This window comes from Muntiacus reevesi, unplaced genomic scaffold, assembly GCF_963930625.1.
Source record: "Muntiacus reevesi unplaced genomic scaffold, mMunRee1.1 SCAFFOLD_49, whole genome shotgun sequence".
NCBI classification, from domain to species: Eukaryota; Metazoa; Chordata; class Mammalia; order Artiodactyla; family Cervidae; genus Muntiacus; species Muntiacus reevesi.
Window position 1 is genome coordinate 446448 of NW_027077883.1, and position 20260 is coordinate 466707.

The window sequence follows — 20260 nt, forward strand, 5'->3', positions numbered from 1 at the left end:
ATTTAAGTTCCATGTAGGTTTTCTTTTTATTTACCCATAAACAAAGTGACAAGTGCCCAAATTCAGTGGCTATAAACAGATAGCTGAAGGGATGGTTTTTTATACCCCATCCTTCTGTGTAGTGATCAAAACCAAATTTCAGCTGAAGAGCTGACAAATATGGTTTTAACCCCCTTTTTAATCCTCATTTCCAGAAGTACCTAGTGTAACCAACTCTGGAAACTTTCAGGACTCCACAGTGTAAAATGAGTTGCTTTGTGACCTCCTACTGCTCACTCTGGGGTCAGCTCTCTACCATAATCTAGAAGAATTATTTGTTTATCTGCTTTGCAGTTCTCCAAATTTTATTGTCACCTTCCCTGGTATTTGTGCTTTTTCATTTTACCCTTTTACTGTCATTTTAATGAAGTTTGTAAAGTAAGCACAGATAAATGTATATGATCAACTTTTACTATGGATTACACAAGGAGATAGCTTATTTACAAACTGTTAGTAGCCAAATTATATGTAAACAGATAACTGAAGTAAGGTATCTATTTATGGCTCTATAAGCTTTAATTGCATAAAAGTTATGAAGAAATCATACTAGTATAGATTTTTGAAATCTATACTTAATTTAATGAAAAAGCTTATCAAGTGTCTCAATTCTCTAGAGCATCTATTTCAATGATGCCATGCTAATTATACATATTTTCTTTTCTTAGAACAACCACCTATCATTATAACTACAAACAAAAGAGACAATTCACTAACCTTCGGTTGCTTGGGACTGTAAAAGCTGTCGTATACGAAGTATGTCCTTTTCTATTTGTTGAATTCTGGTTATTCTTCGCTAAAATAAAATAAGTAACCAAGTTAGATCTATTTTTATTAAAAAAAAAAACATTAGTTTTTAATATTAATTTAACATTAACCATTCTATGGTTACCATTTAAAAGTAGGATTATATCAAATCATTCTTTTTTCTATGCCAAGTCATTCTTATGTGAGAATTAGATACATATACATATACATATTCATATACTGAGGACATCAGTGCATCAGTTCAACTTTTTAACATATCTAACTTTATAAAACAGATCCCTAAATTTAGGAAAACTGTACAAATGCAAGTTATGTATCTACTTGGACCATAAAGAAAGGTGAGGGCTGAAGAACTGATGCTTCTGAACTGTGGTGTTGGAGAAGACTCTTGAGAGTCCAGTGGACCGCAAGGAGATCCAACCAGCCCATCCTAAAGTCCTGAATATTCACTGGAAGGACTAATGCTGAAACTGAAGCTCCAATACTGTGGCCACCTGATGCGAAGAGCCAACTCACTGGAAAAGATCTTGATGCTGAGAAACATTGAAGGCAGAAGGAGAAGGGGACAACAGAGGATAAGATGGTTAGATGGTATCATGGATTTCAATGGATATGAGTTTGAGCAAACTCAGGGAGACAGTGAAGGACAGGAAAGCCTGGCAATGCTGCAGTTCACAGAGTAGCAAAGACCTGGACATGACTGAGCAACTGAACAACACATGATACATAACAGTGTGAAACTGGTATATAAAAGCTGTTCTCAAAAACTTTCAAAAAGAAAATTACATCTGAATTTAAACTTTTATATTAATTCAGATGTCAGTACAGTATAATGAGTTTATGTAAAGTATGGCATCCTGTAAAGAGAAAGAGCATCTGCTTTTTTTAAGAAGCACCAGTACGTAAACAATAAGAACAATCTTCCCTAAAGTTATTCCTATTACAGGTCAGCAGTACCTTTCAGAGTTAGCTTTCCCAAATACTTCAGCTAAACATTACTCCAAACACTAAAGATCACAATGATGGTAGGAGTTATTGCTTCCCCCATATACTGAGATCTTCAAGTGAACACAAAGCAGTAACTACAGATCAAACAATGTGGAAGTGAAAAATGTGGGAAATGTTTTAAAAATAAGTACTGCCAATATTTTATCATCAACTGCCAGAATTCCATAGTTGACACTGTAACATTGGTATAAGAAACTGTATTGTAAGAGTAATTGTTTCAATGAGGAAAAAGTGTCAGAAAATAGACGGAGTGATTTGCAAACTTTTTATGATTATGCACCCATCAATGAAAGATTTTTGAGCATGTATACTTCAATAGATAATTAAAGTATTATAACGAATAGCTTTAAGTATATACAGCTAAAAAGCTTACATACAAAACTTACCCTTGAATCATACATAGTTTTGTTTAAATACAATGTCCTTATGATTTTATTGCCATAGTAGGAATCATTATTGTTGCTGTTTTTTGGAAAAGTTCAAAACAGATGTGCTCACCAAAAAAGAAACCTTCCTCTCTCAGTCCCTCAGTTGTATCACTACAACTATGCTAATTCTCTATCACAATTCTGAAAATAGTGAACTTAAGGTAAATAATCACACTCCTCTCTCACGCTAGTAAAGTAATGCTCAAAATTCTCCAAGCCAGGCTTCAGTAATACATAAACTGTGAACTTCCAGATGTTCCAGCTGGTTTTAGAAAAGGCAGAGGAACCAGAGATCAACCTGCCAACATCTGCTGGAACATCGAGAAAGCAAGAGAGTTCCAGAAAAACATCTATTTCTGCTTTATTGACTATGCCAAAGCCTCTGACCGTGTGGATCACAAAAAACTGTGGAAAATTCTGAAACAGATGGTCACACCAGGCCACCTGACCCACCTCTTGAGAAACCTATATGTAGGTCAGGAAACAACAGTTAGAACTGAACATGGAACAACAGACTGGCTCCAAATAGGAAAAGGAGTACATCAAGGCTGTATATTGTCACTGTGCTTATTTAACTTATATGAAGAGTACATCATGAGAAATGCTGGGCTTGAAGAATCACAAGCGGGAATCCAGACTGCTGGGAGAAATATCAATAACCTCAGACACGGAGATGACACCACCCTTACGGCAGAAAGTGAAGAACTAAAGAGCCTCTTGATGAAAGTGGAAGAGGAGAGTGAAAAAGTTGGCTTAAAGCTCAACATTCAGAAAACTAAGATCATGGCATCTGGTCCCATTACTTCATGGCAAATAGATGGGGAAACAGTGAAAACAGTGGCTGACTTTATTTTCCTGGGCTCCAAAATCACTGCAGATGGTGACTGCAGCCATGAAATTAAAAGACGCTCACTCCTTGGAAGGAAAGTTATGACCAACCTAGATAGCATATTAAAAAGCAGAGACATTACTTTGTCAACAAAGGTCCGTCTAGTCAAGCTTATGGTTTTTCCAGTGGTCGTGTATGGATGTGAGAGTTGAACTGTGAAGAAAGCTGAGCACCGAAGAATTGATGCTTTTGAACTGTGGTACTGGAGCAGACTCGAGAGTCCCTTGGACTGCAAGGAGATCCAACCAGTCCATCCTAAAGGAGATCAGTCCTGAATATTCATTGAAGGACTGATGCTGAAGCTGAAACTCCAATACTTTTGCCACCTCATGCGAAGAGTTGACTCACTGGAAAAGACCCTGATGTTGGGAGGAATTGGGGGCAGGAGGAGAAGGGGATGACAGAGGATGAGATGGCTGGATGGCATCACCGACTCGCTGGACATGAATGTGGGTAAACTCCGGGAGCTGGTGATGGACAGGAAGGCCTGGTGATCTGTGATTCATGGGGTCACAAAGAGTTGGACATGACTGAGCGACTGAACTGAACTGAAGGTAAATAATATTTTCTATTTAAGACATTTTACCATGTCCAATTTTCACCATGAAAACATGCTGAAGAAGAAATACTTTTAGTAGCTCTCTAAAGATTCTGCAGAGATGAGTGATTACTTCTACATCAGACACCAAATACATCCTGGCATTACAGAAACAACAAAACTATCTACACTTATTAGTTTCATAATATTTCATTGTTTTCCTCTCTCTATATAACCAGCTCCCCGTCACCAATAAAGTCCCAAGTCAAAATTTTTAATATTTAGAGGGTGAAAACAGGAAAATATACCTAACATTCCTCTTCACAGAACTGTATTTCTGTATTGCTATTAGGTCACTAGACCCTGTAATCAAGTCTGCACCTTGATGACTGCTTCCACAATAACATTTGTGCTTTCGTTACTCAACATAAAATGGAAGAAGTCAGTAGCACTTCTTTCCATTCTCTGTATGACAATCTTGAATATTTATGAAATTAAATAAAATGCAACATGCTTAATTGTTCAGGCATATAGACATGGTATGACTTTTGAAAAACTGATATAAAAATTATTTAGTAATATAGTTTGATATATATATTGAAATACCATGTAGAATCAAACCCCATACTCGCCAGAGACACTCAGAGGGCTCAAACAAACTTTATGTGCACCAGGACCCAGAGACTCCACAGAGACGGAGACAGAACTGTGTTTGGGTGTCTCCTGTGAACATGTGGGTCAGCAGTGGACTGCTGCAGAGGCAGGGGCTCTGAGTACAGTAGACCTGAGTATGGCATAAGCTGTCTCAGAGGAGGTCACCATTAACCCAACATAGAGCTGCCAGAACTCACACAGGACTGGGGAAACAGACTCTGGGAGGGCACAAATAGAACCTCGTGTGCACTAGGACCCAGGAGAAAGGAGCAGTGACCCCACAAGAGACTGACCCAGACTTGCCCATGAGTGTCCAGGAGTCTCTGGCAGAGGCAGGGGTCGGCGGTGGCCTGCTGCAGGGTCAGGGGCACTGGATGTAGCAGTGCAGGCATGTGACCTTTTGAGCGAGGTCGCCATTATCTTCACTACCTCCACCATACTTTGGCCTCAGATAAATAACAGGGAGGGAACATAGCCCTGCCCTTCAACAGAGGATTGGATTAAAGGTTCACAGAGCATGGCCAAACAGAACAAGAACCAGTTTCCCCCTCAGTCAGTCTCTCCCATCAGGAAGCTTCATAAGCCTCTTATCCTGATCCATCAGAGGGCAAACAGACTCAAAACCACAATCACAGAAAACTAACCAAACTGATCACATGGACCACAGCCTTGTCTAACTCAGTCTAACTATGAGCATGCCTTGTAGGGTCAACCAAGATGGATGGGTCATGGTGGAGAGTTCTGACAAAACATGGCCCATTGGAGAAGGGAAAGGCAAACCACTTCACTATTCTTGCCTTGAGAACCCCAACAACAACATGAAAATGCAAAAAGACAGGGCACTGAAAGATGCACTCCCTGGGTTGGTAGGTGCCCACTATGCTCCTAGAAATAACTCCACAAAGACTGACGAGATGGAGCCAAGCAAAAACAACATTCAGTTGTGGATGTGATGGTGACGGAAGCAAAGTCCAATGCTGATAGAGCAATACTGCATAGGAATGCTAGGTCCATGAATCAAGGCAAACTGGAAGTGGTCAAACAGGAGATGGCAAGAGTGAACGTCAATATTTTAGGAATCAGCAAACTAAAATGGATTGGAATGGGTGAATTTAATTCAGATGACCATTATTACTACTGTGGGAAAGAATCCCTTAGAAGAAATGTCATAAGTCAACAAAAGCACTCGAAATGCTTGGGTGCAGTCTCAAAAATGACAGAATGATCTCTGTTCATTTCCAAGGCAAACCATTCAGTATCATGGTAATCCAAGCTTGTGCCCCGACCGGTAATGCTGAGGAAGCTGAAGTTGAACGGTTCTGTGAAGACCTACAAGACCTTCTAGAACTAACACCCAAAAAAAGATGTCCTTTTCATTACATGGGACTAGAATGCAAAGTAGGAAGTCAAGAAACACCTGGAGTAACAGGCAAACTTGGCCTTGGAGTACAGAATGAAGCAGGGCAAAGGCTAATAGAGTTTTGCCAAGAGAACACACTGGTCATAGCAAACACCCTCTTCCAGTAACACAAGAGAAGACTCTACACATGGTTTTCACCAGACGGTCCACACTGAAATCAGACTAATTATATTCTTTGCATCCAAAGATGGAGAAGCTCTATAGAGTCAGCAAAAACAAGACCGGAAGCTGACTGTGGCTTAGATCATGAACTCCTTATTGCCAAATTCAGACTTAAACTGAAGAAAGTAGGGAAAAACTACCAGACCAATCAGATATGACCTAAATCAAATCCCTTATGACGATGCAGTGGAAGTGAGAAATAGATTCAAGAGATTAGATCTGATAGACAAGACTGCCTGAGGAACTATGGACGGAGGTTCGTGACATTATACAGGAGACAGGGAGCAAGACCATCCCCAAGAAAAAGAAATGCAAAAAGGCAAAATGGTTGTCTGAGAAGGCCTTACAAATAGCTGTGAAGAGAGGTGAAAGGCAAAGGAGAAAAGGAAAGATACACTCATTTGAATGCAGAGTTCCAATGAATAGCAAGGAGAGATAAGAAAGCCTTCCTTAGTGACCAATGCAAAGAAATAGAGGAAAACAACAGAAAGGGAAAGATGAGATTTCGTCAAGAAAATTAGAGATACCAAGGGAATATTTCATGCAAAGATGGGCACAATAAAGGACAGAAATGGTATGGACCAACAGAGGCAGAATGTATTAAGAAGAGGTGGCAAGAATACACAGAAGAACTGTACAAAAAGATCTTCACAAACCAGATGATCAAAATGATATGATCACTCACCTAGAGCAGACATCCTGGAATGCGAAGTCAAGTGGGCCCTAGGAAGCATCATTACGAACAAAGCTAGTGGAGGTGATGGAATTCCAGTTAAGCTATTTCAAATCCTCAAAGACGATGCTATGCAAGTGTTGCACTCAATATGGTAGCAAATTTGGAAAACTCAGCAATGACTGCAGGACTGGAAAGGGTCAGTTTTCATTCCAATCCCAAAGAAAGGCAATGCTGAAGAATGCTCAAACTACCACACAATTGCACTCATCTCACATGCTAGCAAGGTAATGCTCAAAATTCTCCAAACCAGACTTCAACAGTATGTGAACCATGAACTTCCAGATGTTCAAACTGGATTTAGAAAAGGCAGAGGAACCAGAGATCAAATTGCCAACGCCTGCTGACTCATCAAAAAAGCAAGAGAGTTCCAGAAAAAACATTTATTTCTGCTTTATTGACTATGCCAAAGCCTTTGACTGTGTGGATCACAACAAACTGTGGAAAATTCTGAAAGAGACGGGAATACCAGACCACCTGATCTGCCTCTTGAGAAATCTGTATACAGGTCAGGAAGCAACAGTTAGAACTGGACATGGAAAAACAGACTGGTTCCAAATAGGAAAAGGAGTACGTCAAGGCTGTATATTGTCACCCTGCTTATTTAACTAATGTGCAGTGTACATCATGAGAAATGCTGGGCTGGATGAAGCACAAGCTGGAATCAAGACTGCTGGGAGAAATATCAATAACCTCAGATATGCAGATGACACCACCCTTATGGCACAAAGTGAAGAAGAACTAAAAAGCCTGTTAATAAAAGTGAAAGAGGAGAGCGAGACAGTTGGCTCTAAACTCAACATCAAAATTAAGATCATGGCATCTGGTCCCATCACTTCATGGCAAATAGATGGGGGAAACAATGGAAACAGTGACAGACTTTATTTTTTGGGACTCCAAAATCACTGCAGATGGTGACTGCAGCCGTGAAAGGAAAGACGCTTGCTCCTTGGAAGAAAATTTATGACCCACCTAGACAGCACATTAAAAAGCAGAAACATCACTTTTCCAACAAAGGCCCGTCTAGTCAAAGCTATGGCTTTTCCAGTAGTCATGCATGGATATGAGAGTAGGACTTAAAGAAAGCTGAGTGCCGAAGCATAGATGCTTTTGAACTGTGGTGTTGGAGAAGACTCTTGAGAGTCCCTTGGACTGCAAGGAGATCCAACCAGTCCATCCTAAAGGAAATCAGTCCTGAATATTCATTGGAAGGACTGACGCTGAAGATTCAACTCCAGGACTTTGGCCACCTGATGCGAAGAACTGACTCATTTAAAGACCCTGATGCTGGAAAGACTGAAGGCGGGAGGAGAAGGGGACGGCAGAGGATGAGATGGTTGGATGGCAACACTGACTTAATGGACATGAGCTTGAGTAAACTCCGGGAGCTGGTGATGGACAGGGAGGCCTGGTGTGCTGCAGTCCATGGGGTTGCAGAGTCCGACATAACTGAGCCACTGAACAGAAGTGAACTGAATAGTTCAGTATGAATTCAGGACAGCTCTCAAGAAATTAGGAATAGAAGGTAAATTCCTTAACGTGATAAATGGTATCAAAAACCTTAAGTAAACAGCATACTTAATCGTGAAATTTCAGAATTCTCTTTAAAGCCAAGGTGAGATGAAGAAGACCAATTATCATTGCTTTATTCAAAGATGTATTACATTTCTTATATAATACAAAGAGGGAAAAAAGGACTGGAAAAGACAAAACTGTCATTACTTGGAGACAATTTAACATCTAAATGAAAAAATCCAAGAAAATCTTAAACTACTGAGACAATCTAACAAAAGAGTTCAGGAAGACTCCTGGATACATCAAATTTAGTAATGTAAACTAGAGAAAATTCCATTCACAATAGCAACAAAAACTAAGATATCTAGGAATAAATGAAAAAAAAAAGATGTGTAAGAGGATCATGAAGAATATGGACTACAGAGAATGAGATGTTTGGATAGCATCACAGACTCACTGGACATGAATTTGAGCAAACTGTGGGAGAAAGTGGAGGACAGGGAAGTCTGGTATGCTGTAGACCATGAGGCTGTAAAGAGTTGGACATGACTTAACAATTGAACAACAAGGGTTTTATGAAGAATGTTATAAAGCTTTTCTGAAGGGCATAAAATAAGACCCAAATGAATGAGATACAAAACGAGTAACAGTACCTAATATTTACTTGGAATTTGCTAAACTCCAAGGGTTTTATGCATATTAACTCATTTAATCCTTACATTTTTTACAGGGAATCATTTTCTACATTTTACCAATGAGAAAACTGAGGCAGAGTTTAAACAAGATCACTGTGCTGATAAGTGACACGGAATTAGAATCCAGAGACCAATCTTTCAACCAAGATCCAATCTTCATACTGTAAAGATATAAATTCTCCTGAAATTAATTTATAAATTCAATGTATAACTAATCAAAAGTCAATAAGGTTTTTCCTTGAAGAAAATAAGCTGATACTAAATTTCAAATAAAAGAGTAATGAAACAGAATATAAACACATTTTTACAGACGTAAATAAGTAGGACTCATACTACAAGACTTAAGATTAATAAAATTATAGCAAATAAAACAAGTGTGGTATCCAGAGAAGCTAAAACAGACTAATGGAACAGAGTTCACAAATATTCAGCAAATACAACTTCTCAAATGCCAAAAACAGCATTACTAATCCATGGGGAAACAGAGATGCATCCAATAAATGTTAATGGAAAATTCTGTTAACAACATAAATATATATCTATCTGTGTGTATCTGTATGTCTGTATATATCACTAATTATATAATTATTGAATAGAAATTATACTGCATATAACATATACTATATACACACATTTAAAAATCATATGCATGAGTGTTTATATATATATATATATACATAAAATTAGATTCCTACCTCTAAAACTAAAAGATGATGCTATGAAAGTGCTGCACTCAATATGTCAGCAAATCTGGAAAACTCAGCAGTGGCCATCGGACTGGAAAAGGTCAGTTTTCATTCCAATCCCAAAGAAAGGCAATGCCAAAGAATGCTCAAACTACCTCACAATTGCACTCATCTCAAACGTTGGTAAAGTAATGCTCAAAATTCTCCAAGCCAGGCTTCAACAATACATAAACTGTGAACTTCCAGATGTTCAAGCTGGTTTTAGAAAAGGCAGAGGAACCAGAGATCAAATCGCCAACATCTGCTGGAACATCGAGAAAGCAAGAGAGTTCCAGAAAAACATCTATTTCTGCTTTATTGACTATGCCAAAGCCTCTGACTGTGTAGATCACCACAAACTGAGGAAAATTCTGAAAGAGATGGGAATACCAGACCACCTGACCTGCCTCTTGAGAAACCTGTATACAGGTCAGGAAACAACAGTTAGAACTGAACATGGAACAACAGACTGGTTCCAAATAGGAAAAGGAGTACGTCAAGGCTGTATATTGTCACCCTACTTATTTAACTAAAGTGCAGTGCTCGCTTTGGCAGCACATATGCTAAAATTAACTAATGTGCAGAGTACATCATGAGAAACGCTGGGCTGGATGAAGCACAAGCTGGAATCAAGACTGCCAGGAGAAATATCAATAACCTCAGATATGCAGATGACAGCACCCTTATGGCAGAAAGTGAAGAACTAAAGAGCCTCTTGATGAAAGTGAAAGAGGGCAGTGAAAAAGTTGGCTTAAAGCTTAACATTCAGAAAACTTAAGATCATGGCAACTGGTCCCATCACTTCATGGAAAATAGTTGGGGAAACAATGGCTGAGTTTATTTTTTGGGGCTCCAAAATCACTGCAGATGGTGATTGCAGCCATGAAATTAAAAGACACTTACTCCTTAGAAGGAAAGTTATGACCAACCTAGACAGCATATTAAAAAGCAGAGACATTACTTTGCCAACAAACATCCGTCTAGTCAAGGCTATGGTTTTTCCAATGGTCATGTATGGATTGTTGGATTATAAAGAAAGTTGAGTGCCGAAGAATTGATGCTTTTGAACTGTGGTGTTCAAAAGAGAAGACTCTTTTTTTTTTTTTTTTTTATTCCCCATCCCGATCCCCTCTCCCACCTCCCTGGAGAAGACTCTTGAGAGTCCCTTGGACTGCAAGGAGATCCAACCAGTCCATCCTAAAGGAGAGCAGTCCTGTGTATTCATTGGAAGGACTGATAGTGAAGCTGAAACTCCAATACTTTGGCCACCTGATGTGAAGAAATGAGTCATTTGAAATGACCCTGATGCTGGGAAAGATTGAGGGCGGGAGGAGAAGGGGATGACAGAGGATGAGATGGCTGGATGGCATCACCGACTCAATGGACATGGGTTTGGGTGGACTCCGGGAGTTGGTGATGGACAGGGAGGCCTGGCGTGCTGCGGTTCATGGGGTCGCAAAGAGTCGGACATCACTGAGCAACTGAACTGACTTACTGACCTCTAAAACATATATAATAGCAAATCTGAGATGAATTAACGATCTAATTGAAAAATAAAACATTAGACTTACTAGAAAAAAATAGGGTATATTTAAAGATAGGAAAAGATGTAAAAATAGGTTGAAGAAAGCACAAATACGACAATATAACTAATTTAGCATTACAATAAAAAATAATTTTTTGTTATCATTAAGCAAAAGTAGGTAACAGATTTGGCAGGGAACAGTTATGAAATACATCATGTATAACAGATGGGTATTAAGAGTATATTAAAATATCTCTCAAATATAAATGAATAAGACATCTAACAATATGAAAAAAACAGCAAAAAGAAAATCTTAAAAGTCTAATACATATATGAAAAGATATTCAACTTCAGTAGTACTCATGAAAGTATAAACTAAATGACAAGATAATGTTTCATATGCTCATTGATTGTTAATTATAAAGTTTGACTCACAATTTCTGAAGGAAAAAAAGAAAACAAGAGTCAAAGGAAACAGAATTCTCATATACTCCTGGGAGAAACGCAAACTGATAAAATCATTTTGAGGGCAATCTGGCCAACACTATTCAGAACACTCCTACCTTAGGACCAGCAATTATGCTTTCAGGTATGTGTACCAGAGCAGAGGTCAGCAAGTTAAGGCTTGCCAGTCATCTGTTTATGAATCATGTTTTACTGAAACACAGTCATGCTCATTTGCTCATATACTGTTGTCTATGGTTGCTTTCTTGCTACAAAGGCAGAGTTGAGTAGTTGCAACAGACCACATGGCTGACAAAGTCTAAGCTACTTACCATACAGCCCTCTAAGAAAAAGACTCTTGACCTAGAAAAACTTTTGTGCACGTTTATAGGATATGGATAAGTATGTTTATCAGAGTTGTTTCAACAGTGAGAAATTATAAATCACCTAAATATATGTCAAGCAGAAAACAGGTAAAGCTACACAGAACTATGTCATCCATGTATTTATAAAACATTACGGCAGCACAGAAGGATAAGTAACTTTCGTTCTACCAATCCCCAACTCCCAGAAAAAGCTCTTATGAATAAGCTGATGTACATTTATCCAACCTTTTCTTACACGCATAGAGGAGAGTAGGGAGCACCATACTATGAGCCCAAATTTGTGTTGAACAAATAAAGAAACAAATAAATAAATAACCAAACTGTTAATGGAGACAGGCAGAGACTAATTCAAATAGGCATGGGCAAGAGTGGATTTTGTTTCAATTTCCCCAAAACTGTTCCACAGTCATTTGTATGTGTTTTATTGGTCATCTGCATTTTCTTTTCAATAAACTGAATGATTACATCCTCTGCCCATATAAAAAGTTGTCTTTTTCTTCTTAGTTTGTAGAATTCTTACAGTACAGGGATATTAAACCTTTCCCCCTTGATGTGTCACAAATAGTTTCCCGTATTTTTTTTTCCTGCAGGATGAATGCTTTAAAATTTTACAAAATAAATCCTGTCCCCTCCTATTGCTTTTGAGTTTCCATTCTTAATTAAGATCTCTCTTGTCCTATATTTTCTTCTATTAATTTTATTTTTTACATTTAGATATTTAACTCACCTGTAACTCTTCATGTACAAGATGTGAGGTAGGGATCTAATTTAATTTCTCTACTACTAGATAGGGCTTCCTTGGTGGCTCAGTGGTAAAGAATCTGCCTGCCAATGAAGGAGATGTGGGTTCAATCCCTGGGTCAGGAAGATCCCCTGGAGAAGGAAATGGCGACCCATTCCAGTATTCTTGCCTGAGAAATCCCATGGACAGAGAAGGCTGACGGCCTACAGTTCACAGGGTCACGAAAGAATCGGACACGACTTAGTGACTAAAAAACAACCACCACCAGAAAGGTTCCCAGTTATCATCTATGTTCTCACTGAGTTATTTACCATTCCCCCTCCCCCCAAACTTGCAACTTCTATCATTAAAAGATTCCAGATTTTCTTACATCTTTTTCTAGTCTCTATTCTGTTCTATTTGCCTATGTCTATTCCTGTGCTATTAATATCATACTGTGATTACTGCAACACCTTTACAGCAAATTTTACCAAATGGTAAGGTAAATCCTCACTCACTATAATTTTCTTAAATACTTTTGGAAATTCTTACTTTACAAACTTAAAAATCATTTTTCCGGGCTCTAAAAAAATTAAGATTATGACTAGAATCATATTATATTTCTATATCAACTTTTTAAAGAAAGACATTATTAGGATATTAAAATCTTCTCACCCAGGGATCTTATTTATTTTTAGCAACAGAGACATCAGTGGTTTAATGGAAGGGGGATCTTACACACCTGAAACAAAGTCCTGGAGTGATACCCTACCATGTGTGACGGATGGCAGGCAGGACACGCAGCAGGCTTCCCTCTTGGGTGGAAGGGGAGAGTGCCAGTTACACAGTGATGTCAGGCTGGCTCATCAGTTGCCAGGGAAAGGCACAGAGGGGGAATGCCCTTCACTGCCCCAGTGATCAGCACAGACAATAGCTGGGGCCAGGGGCAAGTGTGTGGGAAGGTCAGGCTTGTATGCAGGGTGCAGGGGAAGCAGGCATTCACAGGATGTACAGACAGCAAGAGTGGTCTGACTACTCACTTCACTCCTCCATACCCTGCAGGACCTTACAATCTTAGTTGGCCCCTCTTCTGTGATATCCCTGGCATCGCTGCAACCAGATAACACAAATACAATGCAGAGAGCCACACAGGCTTTTCTACTTCTAGGGCCCCATAGTGTGTCCTTTAGCAATTTTATATTTTTCTTCATGTGGTCTGTGTTTGGTATTTTAAAATTTCCTGTCATTATGAAGAGATCATTCTACCCAATTTCCATTTCCAAATGGTAGTCATTGCTAATAGAGAAACCCTAATGTATCTTAACTCCAGCCACCCTACTGAGTTCTCTCATTAGCTGAAAAACTTTTTGGCTCTTCACCATGGTTTTTCTAGGTAGACAACAATGTAGTTTACAAATGACAATTATTTGCTCTCTTCCCTTCTAGTTGGAAAATAGTGCAGTAGTTAAACAATTTGTTTTCTTTCTACCTGAATTAGTGGAACCTCCAAACAAAGTTAAGTAATAGTGATGAGAGCAAGCGGCAAACCATGTTAATGACTGCAAAGGTAATAATCTAATTATTTCTCTATTTTCTCAATCTAATATAATGTTGGCTTCTGTTTCTGGTACATGATTGTTTTTAAAAAAAACTTTCACTCTATTTTTATTTTACTTGGAATTTTTATCCATCTTTTCCTTGCAAAGGAGGTAACACATTTTTTTTCTCATGGCCTCAGGCCTTCTTGGAATTCACTTTCATGTTCGTTAGCTGACCATTCTAGTCTTACGTGCTGAGTCACTCAAGCAGAGTTATGAGGGAGAGAATTACTATGGACAATTATTTTAATTATTCCCATTACCTAATTATTAGTGTTTGTAAGAGTTGCCTACTACTAATGTAATAATTTAATAACTACCCAAATGGTGGACACTGCAATCGTCTCTCTCTCTCTGTCTTACAGTGTTGTGATGAATAGCATAAAATCCATACTTATATTCTTGCTGCTTTAACTCGACATTCCTGGAGGACATATTCTGAGAGTCTTACAGAATTACTATGTCAGAGGGTACAAACATTTTAACTTTGACAGGTAGTGCTACAGAGTCCTTCAGGACTGTACCAGTTTATTACAACAGGCAGACAACGATGCTTCATATTACAATCTCTCAAAATCTCACCAGTATTACATGACACTAAACTTTAAAGCTTTTGCCAGCCTGATAGGCAGAAAATTAACCAACCAAACAAGAAACCACCACCACAAACAAAAAACAACATTATTGTATGTTACTTTTCCCTGATAACTAGTGACGTTTAAGTATATTTTAACAATGATTTATTAACCACTTGTACTTTTGTGATGGGACTACTCATACCTTCTGATTATTTTCCTCTTTGGTTGTCTTGTTTTCAATTGATTTGTAGGTGCTCCCTGTATATTAGGGATAGTAACTCCTCATATGTACTGCAAATACTTCCATTTTTGCTTTGTGTACAATATCTCTTTAGCCCTAAGCTTAATATATTTCCAGAATAAATGAATGTTTGCTGTATTTATAAAATATGGACTAAAAATTCCTTAGAATATTAACTAGCAAAAGAACACTATATTCCAGAACAAAATTAAAATGAATACATCTGCACATATCTGGACAAAATGGCCAAGAAAGAACTCAAGTTAACCTGTTCTAGAGTAAGCTGTCTGGAATATACTTATTTATATTTATACATTAATACAGACATTTTCATATCAACATCTCATTTCTTAAGAACCTCTAAAAGCAAACACATTAACAGATATAGAAAAACATGTATACAGTATTCCATAAATTCACATTCTAAAAACGTAAATTCATATAAACCAGAGTAAAATTTCTCATAGTTTTTCTATCAACAAACAAAATCTGCCTGGTATTTTAAAATAATTTCATGAAAACACCAACTGTTACAAATACTAAATCTGTATTAATTGTATCATATAATTTAAAGTATCTTTGGAAATTCATTATATATTCTTGATTCCATACCACTTATATGGTGATAAATACCTTCTCCCAATATGTAACTTATCTTTTCACCTTTTTATTTTCTTCTTTTGGCCGTGCCATTTTGGCTTGCGGGATCTTAGTTCTCTGACCACAGACTGAACTCAGGGCCTGGCAGTAACAGCACTGAGTCCAAACAAATGGACAGACAGGGAATTCCCAAACATGCTTTTTCCCCTTTTCATTTTCTTTAAGGTACCTAATATAAGATAAATTCTTAAGTTTAAAATAGTAGAATTTTACCAGTCTTTATAATTAGTCTAATGTCTTAAGAAATCCTTTCTTATGCCAATATTCTTTCTTTACATAGTTGAGGGTAGAAACATGAAAATGTTCTCCATTCAATTTGTTTCTCTTCCCAAGGTTCTTTTTATATGTTTCTCTCCTCGAATGAGACTTTCCTTTTTTCATTACACAAACACAGAAGTAAAAATCTCAAAGGATAACTGAAGTTAGCTAGCAACTAATAAGATGACCAGAATTGAATTCTTCTTCCCTCTTATAATTCCAAGGCATAGCAGAACAGTATCCGAGAATTGAAATATGAAGGCAGAATTATGTGAATACTGGTTATGCTTCCCAGCAGCCATAGTAAACTATTCTTATTTTGAACTAGTGCCAAAGTAAAGATAGACTTTAAAAAATCTTTAAGAATAAAACTTAACCAAAGTTAACAGAGCTGTAATTCATTAGATTCTTCATAGAAATCTAGCTACTACTGTTTCATAGTTTAATAATAAATATGTTACCTGTGCTCGTTTTTCCATATCCTGGCAACTACCTAGTTGTTCTTCCATTGCAACTCTGATTTGCCTTGCCTCGTATTCCAACTGCCTTCTGGTCATATCTGTTTGTAAGGAAAACTAAAACCACAAGCAAAATGGAAATGTTAATATCTTGTGTTTATCAGTAAAAATAAAAAAGCATATAAGTATCCATAAAGAAAATGAATAAACAAATACATAAGTTATCATAAGAAAGTTATTTTTTACTCTAAGAAGTCCTAAAACTTGATGATCACTGCCAGGCTCAGCCTGGCTTTCTGATGTGAAGTGAAGAGTTGAAACACTTTTACTGCCCCACAGTCACAAATAGTTTTAATTAAATTGTACTAGCTCTTTAAAATATATATATTTATCCAGTTAAGGTAAGCCTATTTTCAGTTACCTTACAATTCTTCTGCCCTGAAGAAGCACTACTTTGAACTGTTAAAAATTAGAATATTAATGTGGACAAAATAGAAAAATCAAGGATCAGGTCCATCATCCTTAAGTTTATACCTCACTTCAGGATTCTTATGTACATGGAGACTAAATAGAGAGAACTTTCCCACATGTAAAATAAAGAAGACAGAATAAAGAAAAGCTTTTATATAAAAATAAATTGCAAGATAACACAAACTTTTTGGTAAAAATATAAATATGAACCAAAGTTGAAACAAACCAAAAAAAGTACTTCTTCATGGAGTGGGTGTTAGTGCATTCAAAACTTTATTAGCCCTCTTAACTACAATTCCAGATGTTGTGGTAACTGCTAGGTATAAAAAATGAAAAAAGGAGAAGGCAAAGAAACTTACAAAGACATGCTCCAAGGCTAAAAGAACAGCTGGACAAAATAATGAGTGACAGTTATAACAGACCACGAAGGGAATAAGGAAGTGCTGTAGATTCTTCATGCTCTGTAAGTCCAATAAAAAGCTGCATGTGGGCAATTCCCTGGAGGTCCAGGGGTTAGGACTCCACACACTCACTGTCAAGGGTGAAGGTCTGATCCCTGATCAGAAACTAAGATCCTACACACACACACACACACACACACACACACACACACACACACACACACACACAGACAAAAGCTGCATGTGTATGTGTCTGACTCAGAATAGCATTCTGTAGGCCTAAGAATCCCAAAATGTGTTGTCAGGTTAAGTTAGAGAAGCTTTCACCCTTTCCCCTTGCAATATACAGACGACATATGCAGGATGCGTTCCTATAGGCATATCCACATTATGTGTTGCAACACAGTTGAAATAGTCTCCATGCTGTGAGTCATGTTATAACTACACTTATTTGTCCTCCACTTCCAAAAATCCCTTGCGCAAAAGGTTGAAGATGACACATTATATTACAATAACGTGGTTTATATTTGATGTTTTAAGCAATGCCTGGTAACCTGATAAGTATTTCTATATGAAAGCATTCTTAACCTGCCTTCCCAATATAAAATAAAAATTTTGTGAATTTAAAAATATTTATGAAATATAAGCAATTTACATTTGCTAATGTTGCTTAATGGTCTATAATGTCTTACATATCCTCTTAAATAAATGTGACTGACTATATGGTAAATTAATATGGCAATGAGCTGACAACTGATCTTTGTTTCAGGTATTAACCAATTGCTCTTGAACTGTTTCATACACAACTGCATGCAGACAGCTAGACTCTAAATACTGTACATTTTAATTACCAAAGTGAATGTTAAGCAAAACAGTGCTTTAATATTAAGAGCAATGATCCCTCCAAACCCTACTGAGTTCCTAATCCTCATACGTCCACACTCTCTATGAACTGTTCTTTCACTTGTGGTGTCTCCTTAGCTCCCAAAATGATGTTAACGACATTGTCAGGAAGGGAGATTCTTTCCCTCTCACAACCTGGATAAGTTTGTGCTCAGGAGGCTGACCACTGAAGTTTCTAGTTCTAGCTCCCGCCAGACAATGCCCACCCACGCAGGAATGTGATTAACTGCGTGTTCTGGAAAAGGTTTTTCCTTCATTGTTACTTTTTCTTTTATAATGTCCTCTCAAAACTATTAGAAAATGAAAAATCTAAGCTAAGAGTGGAAGATTAATTTTAACTGGCCTATTTCTAAAAAATTGTTTTAAAATTTATGGGTAACAGTTAAAATAAAGTCTTATTTAAAATTATTAATGTATTTCAGAAATGTTCTTATACGTGTCACCCCATGAATAGAACAGTTGACTTGGAGAGCTTGGGTGGGGAGGGAGAGGCTGACAGAATTAAGTTATTTTTTACATAGTTATATTAGCAAAACAAACAACTTTTAGTGCTTGCAAAAAGCTCTAACATCTGTGCCAACAGCTACTGTCATTTACAATAACTAGAATAGGACTCAGGTTATCTCAAAGATACTTTCACTGCAAAAACCATCTGGCACGAGTCCTGTAATATAGTTCAAAAAACAGACAGATGGTAATAAACATTTCTACAGAGTATCTTTGGTAATTCAACACGTCAAATAATAAAACACCTAGTTGAATCCTGAATCTTTTAGTTTTATCATCTCTACATACAAAATTCATTGACTATATATTTATGTTGAAGTTGGATAAAACATATTACAGTTTACAAATAACTATATAGTTATAAACTTATATACACTTTCAGATATAAAAATAAGTTATTTTGTCAAGTTACTTACATTTTCAGTTAAAGGAAGGCTATCTGTTCTTTTAGTGAGATTCTGAAGTTGAGCATAATACCAGTCTTTTTCCTTTTCTTCTTTGTCAAGGTCAGCAAGAAGCAATGATCTGTTTTTCAAAAAAAAGTTAAGTTTACACAATGCTAATATGGAGCACATAACAGCAACTCTCATAAGCTATAACTGTAATGTTTTCTATTTAAAGTAATATAATAAATAAGTGAGAATTTTACTAATTTTAGATTTCTGAAGGTGGGACTTAGATTACAGTCATTAAAATTTGAATATTAAAAGTTTTAAACTTTTTCAGCTAAATAAGATGGCAACCATTCTTACTAGAATATTTACATTTCAACCAAATGCTTTCTTCACATGTAGAGTCTACGAATTTGATGTTGGTATACAGTTAAAAGTATAGATTTAATAAAACTCAAATATAAGAATAAAAAGTATAATAAAGGAGCAAAGAAAAGCAGTAATTATGCAAAAAATAAATTTAGAGTATAGGGAACTATTGCACGTAGCTTTCAGCTTCTTATTAGTCAAAATAAGAAATATATTATCACTGTGTGGTAACAGGAGGTTGTTCTGAGGGAGAGAGACATTTTCTTAGGCTTGGAATCTGGAGATGAACTTGTTACATAATTTCTGACAACCCAATCGATGATGTCCTCAATAACAACCTATATCAATATTCTATATCAATACTCCGTATCTGATCAATATAAACATAAATGCAAAATAAAGGGTTAAGAGGAAAAAATCAGTAGGTACAAGAAGTATATATGATCTATGTCCTTTTTTGTGACTCCTTCCCTAAGCGACCACTATTATTCTCTTATATTTATTTCCAGAGACATTCTATAAAAATGAAAGAATATATGTGTACATATGTACATGTACATTTTAAAACATAAATAATAGCATATTATTATCTGTGCTGTCTTATAACTTTTTACCACTTAAAAGTCTATCTTGGAGATCATTCTTGTACCAGAATATAAAAAGGTCCTATGTGGTTTTTTGCTAGCTGCAAAGATATTTATGAATCCATAAAAGAATAAATAATAACTGGTTCTATGTTAGAGGGCATTTAGGGTCTTTCTAATCTTTTGCTATTAT

At 37.0% G+C, this 20260-nt stretch overlaps 1 long non-coding RNA gene across 1 annotated transcript in view; it reads right to left on the reverse strand.

The window, feature by feature from the left end:
* Positions 1-19238, reverse strand: part of LOC136155208 (uncharacterized) — a 35601-nt gene extending 16363 nt beyond the window's left edge. The window contains exons 1-3 of the long non-coding RNA XR_010660722.1: positions 19139-19238; positions 16444-16557; positions 754-832 (exon numbers count right to left, since the gene is read on the reverse strand). This is a non-coding gene — a long non-coding RNA (uncharacterized lncRNA). The remainder of the gene's footprint in view (positions 1-753; positions 833-16443; positions 16558-19138) is intronic.
* Positions 19239-20260: the final 1022 nt, after the last annotated feature.